We start from the raw sequence: 22,830 nt of genomic DNA on the forward strand, positions 1-22,830 counted from the left end.
AACAGGCTTATAAATCATGCACAATGAGTTTTTTTGATGAAGTAAAAGTATGCACAATCTCCTGTGAGGGCTAGGTTTAGGTGTAGGGTAGGACGATAGAAAGTACGGTTTGTACAGTATAAAAACAATTACGCCTATGGAATGTCCCCATAAAACATGTGAACCCAACATGTGTGTGTGTGTGTGTGTGTGTGTGTGTGTGTGTGCGTGTGTGTGTGTGTGTGTGTGTGTGTGTGTGTGTGTGTGTGCGTGTGTGTGTGAGAGAATGCGTGGCAATCAAAACAAACCTAAGAGAACAATAGTCTTTACAAATATTTAAAATACATATAATAGCAATGAGGCAATAATAATTAGTTCAAATAAAGTGTAAAAAGCAAGCAATCATATGGTTTTATTAAAAACAATAGAACTAATCTACATTATGTATTATATCAAATGCCTGCACTTTTTTACACTTTACTGTGCAATCTATTTAAACACCTTTAATTCAAATGTTTGTTTAATCATTTAATAATTAGCAATTTGTTTATGACAGAAATGCTACAGCCACTGTAATTTCTTAAATATGTGGACATCAAAACGTATGAGGGTTTGAACTTTTATTTTGAAATCGCAACAAAGAGTTAGCATATTGAGAAAGATATTGATGTATTCTCCTGTGTTTGCGTAGGTTTATAAAGGATTTACCTTGCAAACATGATGAAATGCCGTTCCCAGATGAACGTTATAATAAACCAAAACTCACAGCAATATGCAGAGATGTAGTTTGAGATGCTCCACACATGTAAACGATAACAGTTTGTGTGGAGCAACATTTACTGTAAACGGAGCTGCTCTGAGATGCACGAACATAACCTACACGCCTGTAAATAATTAAAGCGATATGTTATACCTGCATAACATATATTTATTTAACTGAATCGTAGCATTTGTGAATTCACAATAGCATTATGCTTATGATTTTAAAATGGGTTTATTATATCATGCAGCCTTAGAAATTGATCTAATAATGCATTTCATGAATTTTCGTCTTCCATTTCTGGTATTTTGCCGGTTACTCGACTTGACTTAAACTGAATCGATTTAATTCAGAGTCAATTCAGGAGTCAAAAGGAGGTTTAAATCATGTCACATATTCATGGCATCCAGCTAGACTCTCATCACCTCAGAGGTTTGAAACGGAACAATGAATTGGCGCATGGAATAATGGCTTCACAAAGTCATTAACATCTTCACATGATCATAAAAGGCTGTCGCGTCTCAGAACTAAAAATGAATTCAAAGATGAACCAAAACGTCCTGCAGGCATCTGGGAAATAAACAGAAAAAAAGAGAAAGGAAGAAAAAATAGAAAAAAAAAAACAGAAGAAGAGCAAATGATTGACAGGTGCCGTAAACCAAAGAGGAGCACCTGTAAGATAAAAGAGGAGCTCTGTGAAAATAGAAAGGCTAATTATAAATATACTTTTAATTTATTTAGTCCAGCAGGCATTGATACAATAGTCCAGTGTAATTAGAAGTTGATTATTTTAACCAAGATTTGTTTTTTTTCTGTGTTTTAACCCTGCTGGGAAAGTGGCCAAAACTCCTCTAAAACCAGCCTGCTGACCAGCTATGACCAGCTAAAACCAGCCAATAAGCAGGGAAGCCTTTAACTTAGCAACATACTAAAGCCAAATTCCACCCAAAATCAATTGAAATTCTCCTGTGCAGAAGCTCAGTGTAGGTCTGTCCAGTATTTTACAGGACATTGTTAGGAAGATCAACCAACGTTTAACATGGAAATGTTTTTTTTTTTTTTTTTTATGTTTTTGAATAAAGTATATTATGCTTACAAAGGCATATATCCAATCAAATATACAGCAAATACAATACTATTGTAAAAATATCATTACAATTTAATATATAGTTGAAGTCAAAAGTTTACATACAGCTTGCAGAATCTGTAAAGTGTTAATTATTTGAAAGAGGGATCATACAAAATGCATGTTATTTTTTTTTATTTAGTACTGACCTGAATACGATATTTCACATAAAAGACATTTACATATAGTCTGCAAGAGAAAATAATAATTGAATTTATAAAAATGACCCCATTCATGAGTCCCTTGTTTGTCCTGAACAGATAAACTGTCCACTGTTCTTTAGAAAAAAAAAAAAAAACTTTAGGTCCCACAAATTATGTGGTTTTTCAGCATTTTTGTGTATTTGAACTCTTTCCAGCAATGACTGTATACGTTTGAGATGCATCTTTTCACACTGAGGACAACTGAGAGACTCATATGCAACTATTACAGAAAGTTCAAACACTTACTGATGCTTCAAAAAGGAAATACAATGCATTAGGAGCGGGGGGTGAAAACTTTTGAACAGAATGAGGATTTTGCCTAAATATCATATTTGTTTAATTTAGTACTGCCCTTCAGAAGCTACAGCAGAAACTTACATGTTTTCCAGAAGACAAAATAAGTGAATTTTACCATGATCTGTAAAATTCAAAAGTTTCCACCCCCCAGCTCTTAATGTATTGTGTTTCCTTCTGAAGCATCAGTGAGCATTTTAACCTTCTGTAATAGTTGCATATGAGTCCCTCAGTGTGAAAAGATGGATCTTAAAATCATATAGTCATTGCTGGAAAGGATTCAAACACACAAAAATGCTGAAAAACAACAATTTGTGGGACTTATTTTAAGAGACATTTGAAAACATTTGTTCTACTTAATATTGCTTCTAATAAACCTCAAACTTTTGAATTGTAGTGCATATATTCTGCTTTTAATATTGTTAACACTTAATTTACAGAACATTTAAAACTTGATGAAAATGATGAACAGAATTAGTGAGAAATGGGAAAGCATGAAGGCCTTGGTTCCCACATAAGTCATTCTTAAAGAGCCACGCTGCTCTTCACAGCCCTCGGGGTGGACGTTAAGAGTTCTCTCACTTTAGGTGCTGATTAAGACTCACTATCACCGCTGCGTCTCACCCAAACCACAACTCAGCCATTGACTGGAGCACATGCATAATTTATCACTGCCACACAGAGCTGATAGCATTGATCATGTGTGCGACCGTGAGGGATAAGAACGCAGAAGCGGCAAAAACAGAGATACGAAAGCTGCTGGATCACTTAATCTAAACTAAAAGAGATATAACAAAACAACTGAGGAGAGGCTGGCAAGGGTGAAGATTTAGCACAACACCTCTTGTCCCGATAAGAGATCTGATAGTGTTAGACAGGAAACTCCTCCACATGGGAATGTGATGATGATGAGTGCTACAGAGAGCCAGAGATGAGAGCGATATCGAATGAGTGAAAGAGAGACACTAAGATGGAAAAAAAGTGTTTATTTAACAGCCCTGCTGAAAAAAAACAGCTAAGACCAGCCTGGCCAGGCTGGGAAAGTAGCCAAAACCCCTCTAAAAGCAGCCTGCTGACCAGCTATGACCAGCTAAAACCAGCCAACCAGCCTAGGCTGGTTTTAGCTGTTTTTTTCATCAGGGATACCATTTACCATTTTTTTTTTTAAAGACGCATTGGACTTACAGTAATTGAGTATAATGCAAGTGTTTGTATACAAATCAGTTCATTTTAGTACTAACTGCCTCTCATGTACAGTCGTGGCCAAAAGTTTTGAGAATTACATAAATATTGGAAATTGGAAAAGTTGCTGCTTAAGTTTTTATAATAGCAATTTGCATATACTCCAGCATGTTATGAAGAGTGATCAGATGAATTGCATAGTCCTTTGCCATGAAAATTAACTTAATCCTGAAAAAAACTTTCCACTGCATTGTTAAGAAGGCTTCAGGGTGTCCAAGAAAGTCCAGCAAGCGCCAGGATGGTCTCCTAAAGAGGATTCAGCTGCGGGATCGGAGTGCCACCAGTGCAGAGCTTGCTCAGGAATGGCAGCAGGCAGGTGTGAGCGCATCTGCACGCACAGTGAGGCCAAGACTTTTGGAAGATGGCCTGGTGTCAAGAAGGGCAGCAAAGAAGCCACTTCTCTCCAAAAAAAAAACATCAGGGACAGATTGATCTTCTGCAAAAAGTATGGCGAATGGACTGCTGAGGACTGGGGCAAAGTCATATTCTCTGATGAAGCCTCTTTCCGATTGTTTGGGGCATCTGGAAAAAGGCTTGTCCGGAGAAGAAAAGGTGAGCGCTACCATCAGTCCTGTGTCATGCCAACAGTAAAGCATCCTGAGACCATTCATGTGTGGGCTTACTTCTCATCCAAGGGAGTGGGCTCACTCACAATTTTGCCCAAAATCACAGCCATGAATAAAGAATGGTACCAAAACACCCTCCAACAGCAACTTCTTCCAACAATCCAACAACAGTTTGGTGAAGAACAATGCATTTTCCAGCACGATGGAGCACCGTGCCATAAGGCAAAAGTGATAACTAAGTGGCTCGGGGACCAAAACGTTGATATTTTGGATCCATGGCCTGGAAACTCCCCAGATCTTAAAACTTGTGGTCAATCCTCAAGAGGCGGGTGGACAAACAAAAACCCACTAATTCTGACAAACTCCAAGAAGTGATTATGAAAGAATGGGTTGCTATCAGTCAGGATTTGGCCCAGAAGTTGATTGAGAGCATGCCCAGTCGAATTGCAGAGGTCATGAAAAAGAAGGGCCAACACAGCAAATACTGACTCTTTGCATAAATGTCATGTAATTGTCGATAAAAGCCTTTGAAACGTATGAAGTGCTTGTAATTATATTTCAGTACATCACAGAAACAACTGAAACAAAGATCTAAAAGCAGTTGAGCAGCAAACTTTGTGAAAACTAATATTTGTTTCATTCTCAAAACTTTTGGCCACGACTGTATTTTACAGTGTTAGTTGTTGTTGTTTTTTTTCCATTGAAAAAATTTGGCATACCTGCTGAAAAAAAACAGCTGGTCTTAGCTGGTTTAAGCTGGAAGTAGCTGGTTTTAGCTGGTCACCCAACCTGGCCAGGCTGGTCAGGCTGATTTTAGCTGGTGGTCTCCCAGCCTGACCAGCTAAGAACAGCCTGATCAGCCTGGGAAAATGGACAAAACCCCTCTAAAAACAGCCTGCTGACTAGCTATGACCAGCTAAAACCAGGCTGGTTGACCAGCTAAAACCAGCCAACCAGCCTAGGCTGGTTTTAGCTGTTTTTTTTTTTTTTTTTTTTTTGCAGGGAGGGCTTAAAGGAATAGTTTACCCAAAAATGAAAATTCTGTCATTAATTACTCACCCTAATGTTGTGCCAAACCAGTATTGGACCGAATTTTAATTTTTGGGTGAACTATCCCTTTAACCATTCAGGCATGTACAAGGCTAGGAAAATGCAATGCAAAATGTTTGTTGACAGAGAGTTTGAGCAATTCTGAAGTTCTGAAGGAGATGACATAATTAGTTCACTGCATTTTTGGCACATGCGACTTCATGAACAGCCATCTATATACATTTTTAGCAGGAAATTGCAAAATCATAAACACCCCTGTGGATTTTGTGAATTCAGCTGCTAAGCTACTAGGCTAAGCTGTTAACTAGATAAGCTCTTTTGGAGGTGGATTGTGAATTGCAGCAATATTCATAAACACTCACACACAAAAACTGTTGTTTGTGTGAACAACAGATGTGCTTTAACAGAAGGCTTTATCCAGTCATTTTAAATCATTTAATGAGTTTTTGTGTTTAATAAACTAGCTCATTATAATTGCCCCCATTACAACACACTTAAAGATACTAACACATTTTGTGGGAATAGCAGTCAAAGCACTGGAAAATACTACACACACATTTGCTTTTACTTAATTCAAAGAAAATTAATATAATTAAATTTACACTACCATTCAAAGGTTTTTAAAATTAATTTATGAAAGAAGACTCTTATATGGAAGCCTGTTTCCACCATTGAATAAAAAATAAAAAATGGTTATTGCGACTTATCTCACAATTCTGACTTTTTTCTCTGAATTGCATGATACAAACTCGCAATTCAGACCTTTCTTCTTACAATTGCGAGTTATTAGGTCAGAATTGTGAGATATAAACTCCTCAGAACTGGACTTTATAACTCGCAATTGAGTTTATATCTCACAATTCTAAGAAAAAAAGTCAGAATCGCAAGAAAAAAAGTCAGAATTGTTTATATCTCGCAATTCTGACTTTATTTCTCACAATTGTGAGTTCATATGCCACAATTCTGAGAAAAAAGTCAGTCAAGTTAGAATTGTGAGAAAGTCGCAATTACCTTTTTTATTTTTTATTCAGTGGCAGAAACGGACTTCCATTCTCTTATGTTCATCATTTACACTACCATTCAAAAGTTTGGGGTCAGTAAGACTTGTAATAGTCTTTAAAGAAGTCTCTCATGCTCATCAAGGCTGCATTTATTTGATTAAAAATACAGAAAAAAAAAAACAGTAATATTGCAAAATGTTTTTACAATATATATATATATATATATATATATATATATATATATATATATATATGCTGATTTATTATTAGAATGATCAATGATGGATAATATCAACAGTTGTGCTGCCAAATATTTTTTGGAACCTGTGATTTTTTATTTTTTTATTTTTTTCAGGATTCTTTCATGAATGTTTCATGAGTGTTTATTCAAAATATAAATATTTTATAACAAAGTAAATTATTTATTATTAACTTTTAATAAACTTTTAATTATTAACTTAATACATCCTTGGTGAATAAAAGCATTAATTTCTTAAAAAAAAAAGAAACAATAAAAATGTACTGATCCCAAACTTTTGAACGGTAGTGTATTTAATCAAAAATACAGTTAAATCAGTAATATTGTGAAATATTATTACAGTTTAAATGAACTATTTTGCATTTTAATAGACTTTAAAATGTAATTTATTCATGATCTTCCAGAAAAAAGGGAAAAGAAAGAAGAACTGTATTTATTTGAAATTCTAACATTATAAATGTCTTTGTTGTCATTTTAAAAGTATTCATTTTAAGTCTTTTTTTATTAAAAAATAAATTAAATGAAAATTCATAAAATAAAGTAAAAATCATACTGATCTCAAATTTTTCAAATGTAGTACACTACCAGTCAAAAATAATTGAACAGTATTTTTTTTAAAGAAGTCTCTCATGCTCAACAAGCCTGCATTTATTTGATTTAAAGTACAGCAAAAACAGTAAAATGTTGAAATATTTTTACTATTTAAAATAACTGTTTTCATTTTCAATATATTTTAAAATGTAATTATTCTTGTGATTTCAAAGCTGAATTTTTAGTATCATTACTCCAGTCACATGATCCTTCAGAAATCATTCTGATTTGCTAATATTCTGATTTGCTGCTCAAAAACATTTATTATTATTATTATTATTATTATTATTATTATTATTATTATTATTATTATTATTATTATTATTATTATTATTGCTGAAAACAGCTGAGTATAATTTTTCAGGTTTCTTTGATGAATAGAAAGTTCAAAGAACAGCATTTAACTGAAATAGAAATCTTTTGTAAAATTATAAATGTCTTTATCATCACTTTATCAATTTAAAGCATCCTTGCTAAATTAAAGTATTAATTTCTGTCATTTTAAAGTTAAAAAAAATAAACTGACTTCTAGCTTTGAAATGCTATAGTGTGTAATGTTACAAAATCTTTTTTATTTCAGATAAATGTTGATCTTTGAATCTTTCTATTCATAAAGAATCTTGGAAAATTCTACTCAGTTGTTTTCAGCTTCATAATAATAATAAATGTTTTACTCAACTGTTTTAAATATTGATAATAATAATAATAATTATGGTTTCTTGAACAGCAAATCAGCATGTTAGAATGATTTCTAAAGGATCATGTGACACTGAAGACTGGAATAATGATGCTGAAAATCACAAGAATAAATTAAATTTTTAAATATATTCAAATAGAAAGCAGTTATTTTAAATAGTAAAAGTATTTCACAATATTACTGCTTTTGTTGTATTTTGGATCAAATAAAAGGCTCGGTGAGCAGAAGAGACTTCTTTAAAATGCATTACCTAAATTACACTTGTGGATTGCGAGTATAGTACTTAATGTCTGTGTGCATATCAATTTATAGAAATATATACATGTATATCATCATTATCAAATCCAGTACTGGATGATATCCAAAATATCAGTACATTATGTGCAATCCATCACTTCACATCAATTATCTTTATTTAGCGAGTGCAGGAGTAATGCCCATGCCAAATGGTGCACTTTAATTCACAGTATCCACTAATTTCTCATAGATTAATGAGGTGAGCTGCAAATTAAAAAGTGGAGGAAGTACATGGCCTGTGGCTTTATGGTTTTAAAATGAGTTTATATATCATGTACATTTTTTTTTTCTTCACTTACATTGTAATGCCACAATCAGGCGGACAATTTCACTCACCCATCACTAAAGTGACATTTCAAATGCCTTCAAAACTGCCTTTTTGATTATTTAACCTGAAGCTACGCATCAAGTTACATCTTAAGATGATATATGAAGTTAATTCAGACATTTTTCTCTTCAGGAACCGCCTGAAGCTCCAGGTGCAAGACCTACATTGCCTTCTCAAGATCAACAGACCACAAAAGCCTCTAAAGGCTTTTTTTTTAAAACACAGCAGTATTTACGTGCAGGTCGTGTATAACTTTTTTTTTTTGCTACTTTTGTGTACAATACAATATATATCAAATGGTCTGTGAACGAACGCTCTGTGGGCTGCATGTCTGAGGCAGAGACGGGCCAAGTGATAACTAAGAGAAAATGCATTTTGTCACCTTATACTAAAAACTTATTTTTAGGTAATGTGGGCTGGTACATACTCACACTTTGTTACAAGAATAAGACACAGTTGGCAAAGTGTTCTGTATTGCAATGCCATTCTCATGTTTGGAAAAAAAAAATAGGAACATTAAAATAGAGCTGTAAAATATATTTATCACTTTATTTTTATTTTCTATTTATTTATGACTGACAATGAACACTCAGTGGAAGCATTTTTATGACAGCCACAAAAGAATTAAGACTTTATCTGATATTTGTTGTTTTCTGTAAAAAAAAAAAAAAAAATAATATATATATATATATATATATATATATATATATATATATATATATATATTTAAAAAAAATAATTAAATAAAATGGTTATTAAAGTATTTAATTAGTATACTTCCTTAGAAAATTACAATGTAATTCACATTCATGTTATTTTAGTATCATAGTATCAAGATACTAATAGAGTATAATTAACATTTTGGAACAGTTTTATTTTAATATTTTCTGATTTCATTTTAATTTTAGTTAAAGTTTTGTTGTGGGTTCTTGTAATAAATAATTTATTACAATGAAAGAAAGATGGATGGATGGACAGATGGATGAGAAAGGTATGAGAAATGAGGAAAAAAGATGGATGGATGGATGGATGGATGGATGGATGGATGGATGGATGGATGGATGGATGGATGGATGGATGGATGGATGGATGGATGGATGGATGGATGGATGGATGGATGGATGGATGGATGGATGGATGGATGGATGGATGGATGGATGGATGGATGGATGGATGGATGGATGGATGGATGGATGGATGGATGAAAGAAAGAAAAAGCAAAAAGCTCCCAAGAAGCCGTGGTTTACAGCGAATTTATAACAGCTAAGGAGCGTTGTTAGGCACGATGCAAAGCTGTTGTAAAATCACTGTAAACCACGGCTTTTTATAAAGCGGTTATTCCATATACGTAATAAGGTTTCACAAAATAAAACAGAGCAAATAAAGTGTAATTATATAAATAAAACAGTATTCTTCCACCAAACAATGTAGTTCCTCAGAAGCAGTTGTGGTTCCAACAAGGTGGTTGCCGAGCAACATGCAAACGTAAACAAAGATCTAAGTTTGTAGTGTAATTTACAACAGCTTAGAACGTGGTTTAAAGTCCCCCTGAAATCAAAATTAAAGTTTTTTGGCTTTTAGTATGAATATATTAGCCTTAAGATTATCTATAAGCTAGTGTGCTTCAAAACAACTACAAAATTTGCGTTTACAAGATATGGGCATTCAAAACTTACAGTCTCGTCACTTCCGCCAATATGAATCAATGATTTTGATGATATCACCGTGCACTTAAGTTTCTCATCAAATGTTCTGTCCAATCAAATGCTTTCTAGAGTCCGTATTGTCCCGCCCCCTACACAGAGACGCAATACACGGAGCAGATCATATGCGCTCATATGTGCGATCGGCATGTATTAAACTACACAGCCTCAGCATGATTATGATCACTATTTTGTTTTAGTAAGAGTTTCATATTGAATCTGTGGGGTAATTTATTAGTCTGTGGCTGTCATAAGCTACAAATGCGGCTTTACCACTGATCTATAATAGAGAACTGGATTGCTCATGACGTCATAAAAGTGAAGCCACCGCGCCGCCATATTAGTATTCCCTACTATTCGCATACATTCCATTGAATGAATAGGAGATTATACGATTTCATTGAGAAAACATCACATAACAAGTCAGCGTTTTTATATCTGAAGTCTCACTGTGCATTTTTACAACGCAAACGTCCTAAGCATGTAAACGGTTATTTGTTTATTGTCGGGAATTCCCTCTGCTTATTAAAAATGTACGTTCATAAAGCCTACATTACAGTCATGTACATCAGATAAGCATAAACATCGGGCGTTCAACATATGTTTACAAAAGAAAATGTGCTCATAAATCTGAATAATCACTGTTTATGTCATTTTGTTGTATTTATTCGTACAGTAGGCTAACTGCATGTTTCAACAATACTTTTGTTATTAATTCGTTTATTGTATGTTATATTATTATATATTCATTAATAACATTATTAATTTTGAAGCAGGTAATAATTTGTTCGTTAAATTAATAATTAATTCAACATATATACGCAGCATTTTACTCACATGGAAACAGTAATGTTAGTAAATCATTACAGAATTTGGTGATTTGAAGAGACTGAAATAGATGCTGCTCATTAAAAAAAAACGCACCATACTGCGCTGACTACTTAAAGACATTAAGCTTTATTTCAAAGATTTTAATTTATAGTACAAGAGCAATATTGTACAATCGAAACAATTTCAGGTAGGCTACTAATACCATATACACGGTTTTGTTTATAATTTCCTGCATAATTGGGTACATAAATATATTTCCGTTTTGGTTCAGTTAACTCACCTGTGTCTGCAAGTGCGCGGCTGACACACCCACCTAAACGATTTCAATATATATCGCTTATCCAGCCCGAAAAGACCATAAACATTCCAGATAACATCTTAAGTATAATTTATTTACATACACATATCCTCAAAACTAATGATGTGTGAATGAAACGCTTCAAATCGGGTGATTTTAGGTCAGTGGTTTACATGCGAAATCAATGGCGCACTCTGCCGGTAGGGAATAGTAAGATGGCGGATCGAACACTTCCGGTGGCTTCACTGCCTAACGGCATTTTAGAACGCAATGAGCAATCCAGTCATTATATAGATCAGTGGGCTTTACCAAGCTCAACGGCTCTGGCCCGAGCAGATGGAACGCTATTGGCTATTCAAAATAAGTGGGCGGGGCTGGGTGATATGTTTTTGTTTCAGTTAAAAGCACGTAACCACATAGAATAACGCTGCTTGTTTCAAGGCACTTCAGTGGACCATTAAGTTTTAGTTTGTTATTTTCGTAAATCAAGTTAAACTAAATTAAAATAAGAAATGTTGTCCTGGCAACTAGCTGAAAACATATTCATATATTTCATGATGTTATCTTGTATCATAAATTACTAACGTGTCATTGCGTGAGACATCTAATGACATGAAAATCCACTTTCTTGAAAGCTTGTGCCAAGTTAACAAAGACCGACTTCACAAACAAAACGTCTAACATGGTGTTTGTTCAGAACACTGTTTGATTATCTCATTAATTAACTGAACTGAATGCTAAATGAACATACGCTGTTAATTCAGGGTATAATTTGCATTACTGTCATTTAATAATTTCAAATGAGGGCAAAAATAAAGTATATATATGAAAAAAAAAATGCCCATGAGCAAGAGTTTTAAATACACAAACTACTGCCTACTGAAGTGAAACGCCCTAACATACTATTTAGCCCCAAAAAATTACATGCAGAAGCAAATATGTTTGTACAGTTCGCATGACATTGGAAGTAATTGCAGTAATACAGTCCCTCAAATTCCTCATTAATGAGTTCAAATGAACTTGAAGCTTATACCAATGAGAGTAGTCAGTAGTTCAGCGCTGGGTTGCTGCTTCTGCTTCACTGTTTCTTATTTTCTGAGTCCCTAATGTCTCTCTGGCTGTGGACATGACTGCAGGGTAAGAGACACAGAGGTGTCCTGTTGTTTGATATTCAGCGAGAGCAATGGGGCTGCGGTAATGGGGTGTGGAGCGGGGTTCAGGGGAAACCGTGTGCTTTCAGACAGCTGAGAGAACAACACAGGGAAGTCAAGATACCTCACGTGTGTTTAAGGCCATAAAATGGGTCGAGACTAAGACAAACACACTAAACAGGAGGACAGAGTTGGGGGAAGTACTGTTTACTGAAGATAATGTTTTGCTATAGGGCAAATATTAGTAAATGAAGCTTCCTACGATAATAGAGTTACAGGATGTACTTCTGTGTGTATTAGAGTCACTGCGATTACAGCAAATTATTCTATTATTTCCACTCATGCAATGGAAAACATCATTTGCTCAGGAAATCCATCATCAAAAACATCATAAGCACTATTCGGACAGGATTCGTTTTGTAAATGACATTCAGGTTACAACATGTGACATCAGAGATTTGTGATTTCTCACTTTCTAATATTATACACACAGAAAAAAATGGTGCTTCAGCGGTTCTTTGGTGAGATTGTGGTGCTATATAGCACCGTTAGTGTATAAAGAACCGGTCAAGCCCCTGTCTGGTTCTTCAGCGGTTCTTCAGTGGTTCTTTGGGATCGTTAAGGTGCTATATAGCACCTCTGCCATACAAAGAACCTGTTAAGCCTCTTAATTAGGATCTCTAACTCTCTCTTAAACTCTTCAGTTGGGGAAAGGATTAAAAACAACATTAACATACAGTGTATTTCCTGAAGATCTTTTTGCCCCTAAAGCCCCCATAAGGAAATATTTCCCACATAAGTCTTTTTGACATTAGAAAAGCATAAAAGTGATTCAAGACATTTTGCCATTGTAGTAAATATATTAATTAACATGCAAGTGGAGTAACATTTAAAATATAAGGAGGATAATGGAGTGGTGGTGGGAAGCAACAAGACAGTACGAGCTGTCAGTTGCAGCTTAAATTGTGTGATAGGAGGATGAGAGAAATCTAAAACATGGTGATCTGCTGTGGTCTTTAAATTAATGTAAACTGATAAGAGACTTTACAGTAGGTGTGTGCGAAGTCAGTTAGCCTATACCGGCATTATTTCACAAACTTAAAAAGGAAATACGGTAACGCTTTAGATTACAACCAGCAAAGAACTATGTAAGTAAACTGAATTTACGGTGTATGTTTCTATAATTATAGGGGATTTCCCGAATCGATATCGTTGTGTTAAACTGAAGATCGATTAAAATCGGAGAACCGATATTTTTTACCCAGCCCCAGTATCCAGATCAGATGGTCACTGCAGTCCACTGGATCCAGTCCGGATCCAGTCCAGATGGTGGATCAGCACCTAGAGACGACCTCTACAGCGCTGAATGTCAGCGGAGACCAGGACAACAAAATGAGCCCTAGTAAATGGATGTGAAATGATCCTGTTTTTTAGATTTTTGTTATTTAGTTTTCCAATTTTACTGGAGCACTTTTGTGATGCTGCAAATGTGAGTGGCTATCTAGCTTGGCTAAAAGCTGCAGAGTAATACATCTCGTCATGCTGAAAACAAAGAATGAGACTACTCTCTCCTACGAGGTCCAAACTCTTAGCAAAGACTGTTGTTTAACCCATTTAATCCCACCGGTCACAATTGTGACCATAATTTTTGCTTGCATATATGTAAGCTGATAAATGTAAGCATTACAAACCTTATGACATTAAAAGCACATATGGACCAAATAAGAATTTGTATTTTGTGCATTTGTATTGATTTGCCTTGACATTATGATGTTTTAATTGTTGTAAAAGCATGTTTTTTAAATGCATTGAAAACATTGAATGTGAAGACATTTTGGTGCAGGGAAAAATATTTAAATATTTAAATTAAATAATACATAGATGTAACGTGTATTGTTTTGTGGGTGTATTTTATAATATATTCACATGAACACTGGTGCAGTGTTGACCAGTTAATCCATGAGTGTTCATTTTGAACACCAAACTTGGTGTTTTTTTCTTTTTTTTATCATCCATTCTGGTGTTAAAATTTTACATTGTAAGAGTTTTTTTTTTAACACTGTTAGGGTGTTAAAAATGTTAACACTTTCAAAAGTTAGTTTAACTTTACTGGTGGTATCCATATATACACTGGCAAAGTGTTAGTTTTAACACTGAAAGAGTTAAATTCACCCTTTAAAATTTGCAGTGATATGCGACCTGCAAAGAACTGTAAACAAACCTAAGTTACGGTGTTAACAGGTATCTATTCTATTACTGTGCCAGGCATAAATCGTACGTTTGGTGTATCTATAGGTAAGCTTTTTAAAATTACTGGGAAAATATACTCTTGTTCCATGTAATTACAGGGTAATTGTGCCATCTGCGGGTTGTAAATTAAAGTGGCGATTGTATATGGTACATCTGATGGTTCTACATAGAACCATTTGACAAAGGTGTCATATAGCACCTTTTAAAATACGTGCTATATAGCACTAAAAGTGGTTCCCCACTTATAGTACCATTTGTTTTTAGAGTGCATGCTTAATACCTGTACTTAATACACTGTACGAAAGAAAGAAAGAAAGAAAGAAAGAAAGAAAGAAAGAAAGAAAGAAAGAAAGAAAGAAAGAAAGAAAGAAAGAAAGAAAGAAAGAAAGAAAGAAAGAAAGAAAGAAAGAAAGAAAGAAAGAAAGAAAGAAAGAGAAAGAAAGAGAAAAGATGGCTGGACGGACTAATAGATAGATAGATAGTTAAACAAATAAAAAAAACTAAAACAATATATAAAGACAGACAGACAAAGAAAGAAAGAAAGAAAGAAAGAAAGAAAGAAAGAAAGAAAGAAAGAAAGAAAGATGAACAGACTGATAATGGATATATATATATATATATATATATATAAGAAAGAAACTATATATATAAAAAAAATAAACAAACCAAAAAGTATATATATAATGAAAGAGTGAAAGTAAGAAAGATGATGGATGGATGGACTAATAGGTAGACAGATAAATAAAATAATAATAATAAAAATAATAGTAAAATAATAATAAATATATATATATATATATATATATATATTTTTTTTTATTTTTTTTAATCAATATCCAAGCCTAACAGGCAAACAACTAAAAACTTAAAGCAACATTTCTTTATACCCTAATGTATAAACACTGTCTTTCTCTGTCCTAAATCCAACTAATTTGTTGCACTCATCTCAGTCTTGAGTGCTTGACCTGTGCGAGTCGTCGTGCTGCTGTGTTTTCCACCTCTAGACATCAGTGTCCGCTTCTGCCTGCACAGGAACAAGTCCGAGTGCTACAATGATCTGGCTCTAACTCCTGTCTAATGATGCCTGTCTACTTGGAAACGGAGCAGAGGTTGATAAGAGAAGACCACTACTTCTGTCTCAAGTTTCATGCGTGTTATTTCAACTTCAGCTGTCACCACATCACTGACAGCTGAGTTCTTGTTAAATTCATCCACCTGCTCCTCATCACAATCCTTCATAATGATCTCCCACCTCTATTAGAGTGCAGCCAAATACAGCAAAGTAAAAAACCTACCGGAATTTCAGCACAAACATTGAGTGCCACCTGAAGAGGCTGAAGACGAGGGCAACTAGGTTACATAGAGTCTTTCGAGTGCATTCAAAATTTCACAAGATCGCATTACAGAAAAGCCAAAACCAGAAAGCGACGATGTATGCTATATCCTGTTTTGTATCACCTCATAAATAGATCCTAATTAACTTCACATTTTATGAGTACCGTATGCAAACTTAGGAAACCAAAATGCCCTTTTTCCCATATTTTTTGCACTCTAGTGCTGCAGCTAAAACATTAAGTTTCTAAGAATTCTAATGCTTTTTAAATACAGCATATTAAAGATTAGTTTCTTGAAGGAAATACTAAGGAAGGCAGCTAAGGAATACATATTAAGTTTTAGGTAATCTTAGGTTTTTAAAGACTTAGTATGCGTCAGACGTCTCTACGAGAATTAACAAACACAGCACCACCTTTGCAGGGTAAAGGCTTAAATAAATGAGAGGAATAGAAAACATTAATTCAGCAGAAGACCAACATTCTATCAATATGTCGATGAGAGTTTAAGCTAACTTAACTCTTGTTAAGTTAGTAAGTAATTAATTTTAAATCTAGGAAATTCTAGGAAATCTAAATTTTATCTAAAACCTAAAATAAATCTAAAACTTAAAAGTTTAGTTATGTCACAGCCAGTCCACAAGAGAAAATAATACTTGAATTTATGAAAATTACCCTGTTCAAAAGTTTACACACACTTGATTCGTAAAGGTCCACTGAAGTGCCTTGAAACAAGCAGCGTTATTCTATGTGGTGACGTACTTTTAACTGAAACAAAAACATATCGCCCAGCCCCGCCCACTTATTTTGAATAGCCAATAGCGTTACATTTATATCTGCTCGGGCCAGAGCCGTTGAGCTCGGTAAAGCCGCATTTGTAAGCTTATGACAGCCACAGACTAATAAATTACCCCACAGATTCAATATGAAACTGTTTCTAAAACAACATAGTGATCATAATCATACTGAGGCTGTGTAGTTTAATACATGCCGATCGTGCATATGATCTGCTCCGTGTATTGCGTCTCTGTGTAGGGAGCGGGACACTACGGACTCTAGAGAGCATTTGATTGGACAGAACGTTTGATGAGAAACTGAAGTGCACAGTGATATCATCAAAATCGTTGATTCATATTGGCGGAAGTGACGAGACTGTAAGTTTTGAATGCCCATATCTTGTAAACGCGAATTGTTGTTGTTGTTTTGAAGCACACTAGCTTATAGATAATCTTAAGGCTAATATATTCATACTAAAAGCCAAAAAACTTTAATTTTGATTTCAGGGGGACTTTAAAGCAATGGTTCGGAGTAGATTTGACTACATTGCTATGCACTCCGAAGCCCATCTAAATGCCCCATCCAAAGTTTTTTTTTTTACCTTAGTCGAACATTGATGGAGATATCCGAGCTTGTCGAATGGCTTGCTACAGCTGTACATGGTACATGTGATGAATCTCGTACGTGCAAGTACTCTTACCAAACTTCTACAGTAGTGTAAATAGGGTATGTACTCACAAAACGCTGCATTGGAAAATTTGTAAGTCCACCATGAGTGTATTAAAAACAACTGTTACCCGTTCCCTACTAGTCGCAAAAACTACAAATGGCGACACGTCGACGTCACTTCCCTTGTTTGGGAAAAGCACGTAAAAGTCCACCTACTACGTCTGTGTGCATGTCAACGTAGTAGGTGGACTTGTACGTGCTAGTTTTTGAAACTAGTAGGGATCGGGTAACAGTTGTTTTTAATACACTCATGGTGGACTTACAAATTTTCCAATGCAGTGTTTTGTGAGTACATACCCTATTTACACTCCTGTAGAAGTTTGGTAAGATTACTTGCACGTTTAGTGGTGCAATTTACGAGATACATCACATGTACCATGTACGGCTGTAGCAAGCCATTCGACAAGCTCGGATATCTCCATCAATGTTCGACTAAGGTAAAAAAAAAAAACTTCGGATGGGGCATTTCGATGGGCTTTGGAGTACATAGCAATGTAGTCAAATCTACTCCGAACCATCGCTTTAATACTATGTGGTTACCTTAATTATCCACAGCATTTTTGTGTTTTTGAACCCTTTTCAACAATGACTGTATGATTTTGAGATCCGATCTATGAAGATCAGGGTAAATTTAATCTTATTTTGTCTTCTGGGGAACATACAAGAATATTCTATAGCTTCTGTAGAGCAGTACTAAATGAAAAAAAAAAAAAAAGATATTTAGGCAAAATAAGAAAAATGTACACATCCTCATTCTGTTCAAAAGTTTACACCCCTAGCCCTTGTTTTTGCATTGTTTTTACTATCTGAAGCATCAGTGAGCGTTTTAACCTTTTGTAATAGTTGCATATGAGTCCCTCTTTTGTAAATTGACCTATTATTTTCTTGTGGACTATATGTGAACATATTTTATGTGAAAAATCTTATTCAGGTCAGTACTAAATAAAAAAAGCATGCATTTTGTATAATGTATAATCCCTTTGTTTTGGTAAAATAATTTACATTTTGCAGATTCTGCATGTAATACTAAATATTTTTTCTCATTAAAAAGGGACTTATTCAAGAGCAGAGAGAGATTTTCTCTTTTTTGTTGTTTGATTAACCTGAATGACAGACAGTAGGAATATCAGACTGCTATCACTTTAAGAGCTACCCAGCTCCAATATATTGTTACATGTTGTGTTTTCTTTCTCAGCTGTTTGCTTTCACTTGAGACCAAAATTACTGTTTACCAGAGTACTTGCAAAGACAGGCATTTTGAGACATACAAATGTCTATTAACCGTCCAAGGCTTATAAAGCAGCAAAAACAACTCGTTCAACACTCCTGCGCTCTATGAGCACCGTCTTCACGGGCACACATCTCTTGACAGTGCTCAGAAACCTTCTCTAAGACAGCAAGCGCATATAGCGAAATTAGTTCTCATTCAGTGAACTGAACGCTTGACAGTTGCCAAATTGTTTACCAATTAATCGTGTCTACCGGTATAACGCTCACCCCTAGTTTAGAAACACACTAGCATACAGCATATGTACAAAGCTGACCAAGCAACCAAGAATTTGGCGGAATATCAATACAGTGCTGCTTTGCAAGCACTATAATAAATAGTTTAAAATAATTCAGATGAGAAGAACTTAAAGGTTAAAGTTTCAGAAAAGTCAGGGCCAGATACTTTAATTCAAAACTTGTTAAAACATTTAAAAGTTCCACCTTTTACAAAACACAGCCACATCCATCAGTCCACACGAACCCAACAAGTACAGAATCTGCTTTCACAATTATCTCCGTTTCACACAGCCTCAAAAAAAATAAATAAAAAAAATCTATATTTAGCATTCCAGACTCCATCTGTAAGCATTTTTCATACTTTTTCATCATCTTCTCTCTTCTTAAAGCCGTCTCGTCCTCCATTCTCCGCCTGTCCACAGCAACATCTGGCAGTGAGAACATTCTGCTGCTGCAGAAACGGCAAATCCGTTCACCGTGCCCTTGAGCGTGCCACATTAACCTTACCTCAAATCTCACCCACTCACATCAGACACGGTGAATGGAAACACGCCGGGTGCGTGACGTGCAAATAGTATTACAGCACGTAAGCATAAGCTTTTCTGTGAGAAAAAGAGGTGACATGAAAACGAAAATTACATGTGACTTGGTTTTGCATGGTGCAAATAATGAACTAGCACAAAAACGGTTGTTTTTCTCAGGGCTCCAGGTAGGTAATGATGGTAGGAACATTCAACACACCATCCATCTTTCCTGTTTGACAGCATTGTGTGCTGAAATCCTGTCAGTCCTGCTGCATTCTGGGAACTTATGCAGCGGTACAGCTTCATAGAATGATACCGCTGACTAGTCAAAATGTCAGCGACTTTGCTGAAGCTCATATTCACTCATATAACTTTAGCTGACTGACATGTTATTTCCAAAGTAGTTACCTCCAAGGCTTAGGTGATTTTTCATGTCTAGACGATCAAACGGAGGCCTAATTAGTTGTTACCACACTACATAAACACCAACGGAACTAATTTAAGCACCAAAACTTTGTTTACAAAATCTCTGACGTGCCTCGCCTCAAACTGAACGTTTTAAGTAAATTCTACAGATGATCAACTGTCCGTTTCACAAGCGCTAACAAGATACAGATTGGTTATACTCGATTTGCTTGCATGGTAAACATCAATTTTGCGAGGGATTAATCCAAGAGAGATTGCACTGGCTCCCAAAAAGCATTTTTCAAGCTCACCAGAGGAGGCTGAAGTAATTAAGTGAGGAAAGTTTCCTCAGGGAAGCTGAGAGGCTTTCATTACCCTTTCTGATTCATTGTCCCAGCACAATATCAAACAGAGGAGAAGAAGAGAGAGCTAGAGAACGCCGCCTTCGCTTCTGAAGCAGGCCAGCTGTGATTGAGCCTGAGCGAGTTTGTAAATCCGGGTGCGGTATCTGACCTCTGGCTGGCTCGCCACTTTATTCCACTTTCTGGAACACTCCACAAGCTGTCAACATCCATGTCCATGTCAATCAACATTGCTGTCTTGTCCCCAATCTCTCTTCAGTTCTTTGTGAAAAACAGAGCTACTGCTCAGATTCAGCAGGCTCACATAGCAGGACATGTTGGCAAGAAACTGGGCAGAAGATAAACACCCGGTTCTAAACAAAATCAGATAATTCAGTGGTTTTTCAAAGGCTAGGAAGTAGAGATGGGTCATGATGGCTGACTAGTCATCCAATAACTGCCTAGATGAAGACTTTTCTTTTAGTTTTGATATTTAAGATGGCAGAGCTAATTAGCATGCCAATTAAAACATTTAATTACTGTGCATACTAACAGCTAAAGCACAGGATGCTAATTAAAACACATATGCTAAAAACATAGGAGGAAAGAAAAAAAACAGATGGTTCCGGTTTGACAAGAAACAGGGTTTTAAACTTTTTGAGAAAAAACGCATGTTATTCTATATCCTTAAAACGTTGGATTTTATTACATATAAAATCCAAAACAAATTATATGAATATTAAAAATGTCTAAAAAATATACATTTTCTCTCCCATGTCAAGGTAAATGTATAAACCTGAATATAAACTTTTTTTATTTACATTTGTATAGCACTTTTTAGAATACATATCTTGTCAAAAATATTTTTTAGACTAGCTGACTATTGCCATATAGCTTTTCAACACTTTGACAATAACTTAGTGTTTCACAGACAAAAAGTTTCATTGTTTGAGTTCATTCAAGTGCATTTTGTCAGAAGGGAAAGGTCTAATTTCCTCTGTCATCACACTTTTTAATTTCTGTTTTCACAGCAGTTACACGTATCTCTACTTACACATTACAAGCAGCAATAACGTCATTTTGTGAATACTTAAAAGAACATGATTTTACCTTAGCATCTGGAAAATTGACAGAAAAATAAAACCTGCAGTATAAAATCAGTTACAGAAAAGGAACAGAAAAGCGCTGTATTTCTTCTTCTAAATTTGGTGCTCAATAGACCATAGAATACCTCTAATAAAACATGCAATTTAGTGTCCACATCACCAAAATAATGGTGTCGCACCTTCTGCTTGTAGAGCGCTGGCAGCACTGTGAGGTCTGGAGGCGTGAGGTATGATAATGTGCCATGTGTAATATCAACGCAGCCGAGCCGTCAACAAACCAAAATTACATTTTGATTTGTGAGCTCCCTCAAACGCTGCTTGTATTCCCTTTGTGTGTATTTGTACAATCATTTGAAAGGCATTTCTAACAACTACTGCACAAATCATTTCTCCAATTACGATTCTTTATGATCCATAAATGCGGAGCTTTCTGTATTATGGAAAGACTATTTTTCTTTCTTTGAGATCTAAAATTCCATTAGTCATTCAGTGGTAAAGTTTTTTGCGTTAATTAGCCTTTTTTTCTAGAGAAATTGTGAAAAATGTGTGTGTGTGTGTGTGTGTGTGTGTGTGTGCGTGTGTGTGTGCGTGTGTGTGTGCGTGTGTGTGCATACACATATAGTCATTGCATTATACAGCCATATCTTACGACTTACGATATATATATATTAGGGCCGGGACTCGATTAAAAAAATTAATCTAATTAATTAGAGGCTTTGTAATTAATTAATCGAAATTAATCGCATTTTAATCGCATATAAATTTTTGACCTGAGAACAGTGAGAATTAAGATTTTTTACATGGATTTTTAGTATACCATTGAATAATGACTGAATACATAAGGTTAAGCAACAAAATATTGTTTATTTTTGTTCAACCAAGTCCAACAGACCAGTGCAATATTGCCATTAAGTGTAGCAAGAGGCACGTTCTTTAACGAGTCTTTCATGCCTAGAACTCTGCTCTTGTGTTTGCTTAATTATGCATTTAAACGTTAATGAGCAAACCTATCATTATAAATGTTGCTGCACATGTTATATAACGCGGATAACATTTAAAAAATATTTTTTATCAGGTTACACACTGATTATTTATCACTCAAATCCCTTTCTCTACCTGTCCGTTGGTCGCGGATATCCTCCATGTTTGTAGTTTTTTAACACTTTTTATGCGTGTTTGTAGTTCTAATCGAATCCTCGTTCACGGCGCAGTGTGTTGCGGGCAATATTAGCCGTTAAAAGTGCGCATTGATCGTTAAGTAGTAGACCATCCGGGAATCTTTGGAATACTTTTTTAATACATACTACGATTTGGGACATACGATACTATTTAGGACGGACTTGTCTGAACGCTAGTTGGTGCTCCAGTATAATCGGTCCACCAAATCTCATCCAGTCAGAAACGTTCCGCGGTGCAAAACTTAGTGCGATTAAAACGCGTTAAAAAAATTTAACGCGTTATTTTTGTGTAATTAATTAATCTAAA

This window comes from Garra rufa, unplaced genomic scaffold (assembly GCF_049309525.1).
Source record: "Garra rufa unplaced genomic scaffold, GarRuf1.0 hap1_unplaced_062, whole genome shotgun sequence".
NCBI lineage: Eukaryota > Metazoa > Chordata > Actinopteri > Cypriniformes > Cyprinidae > Garra > Garra rufa.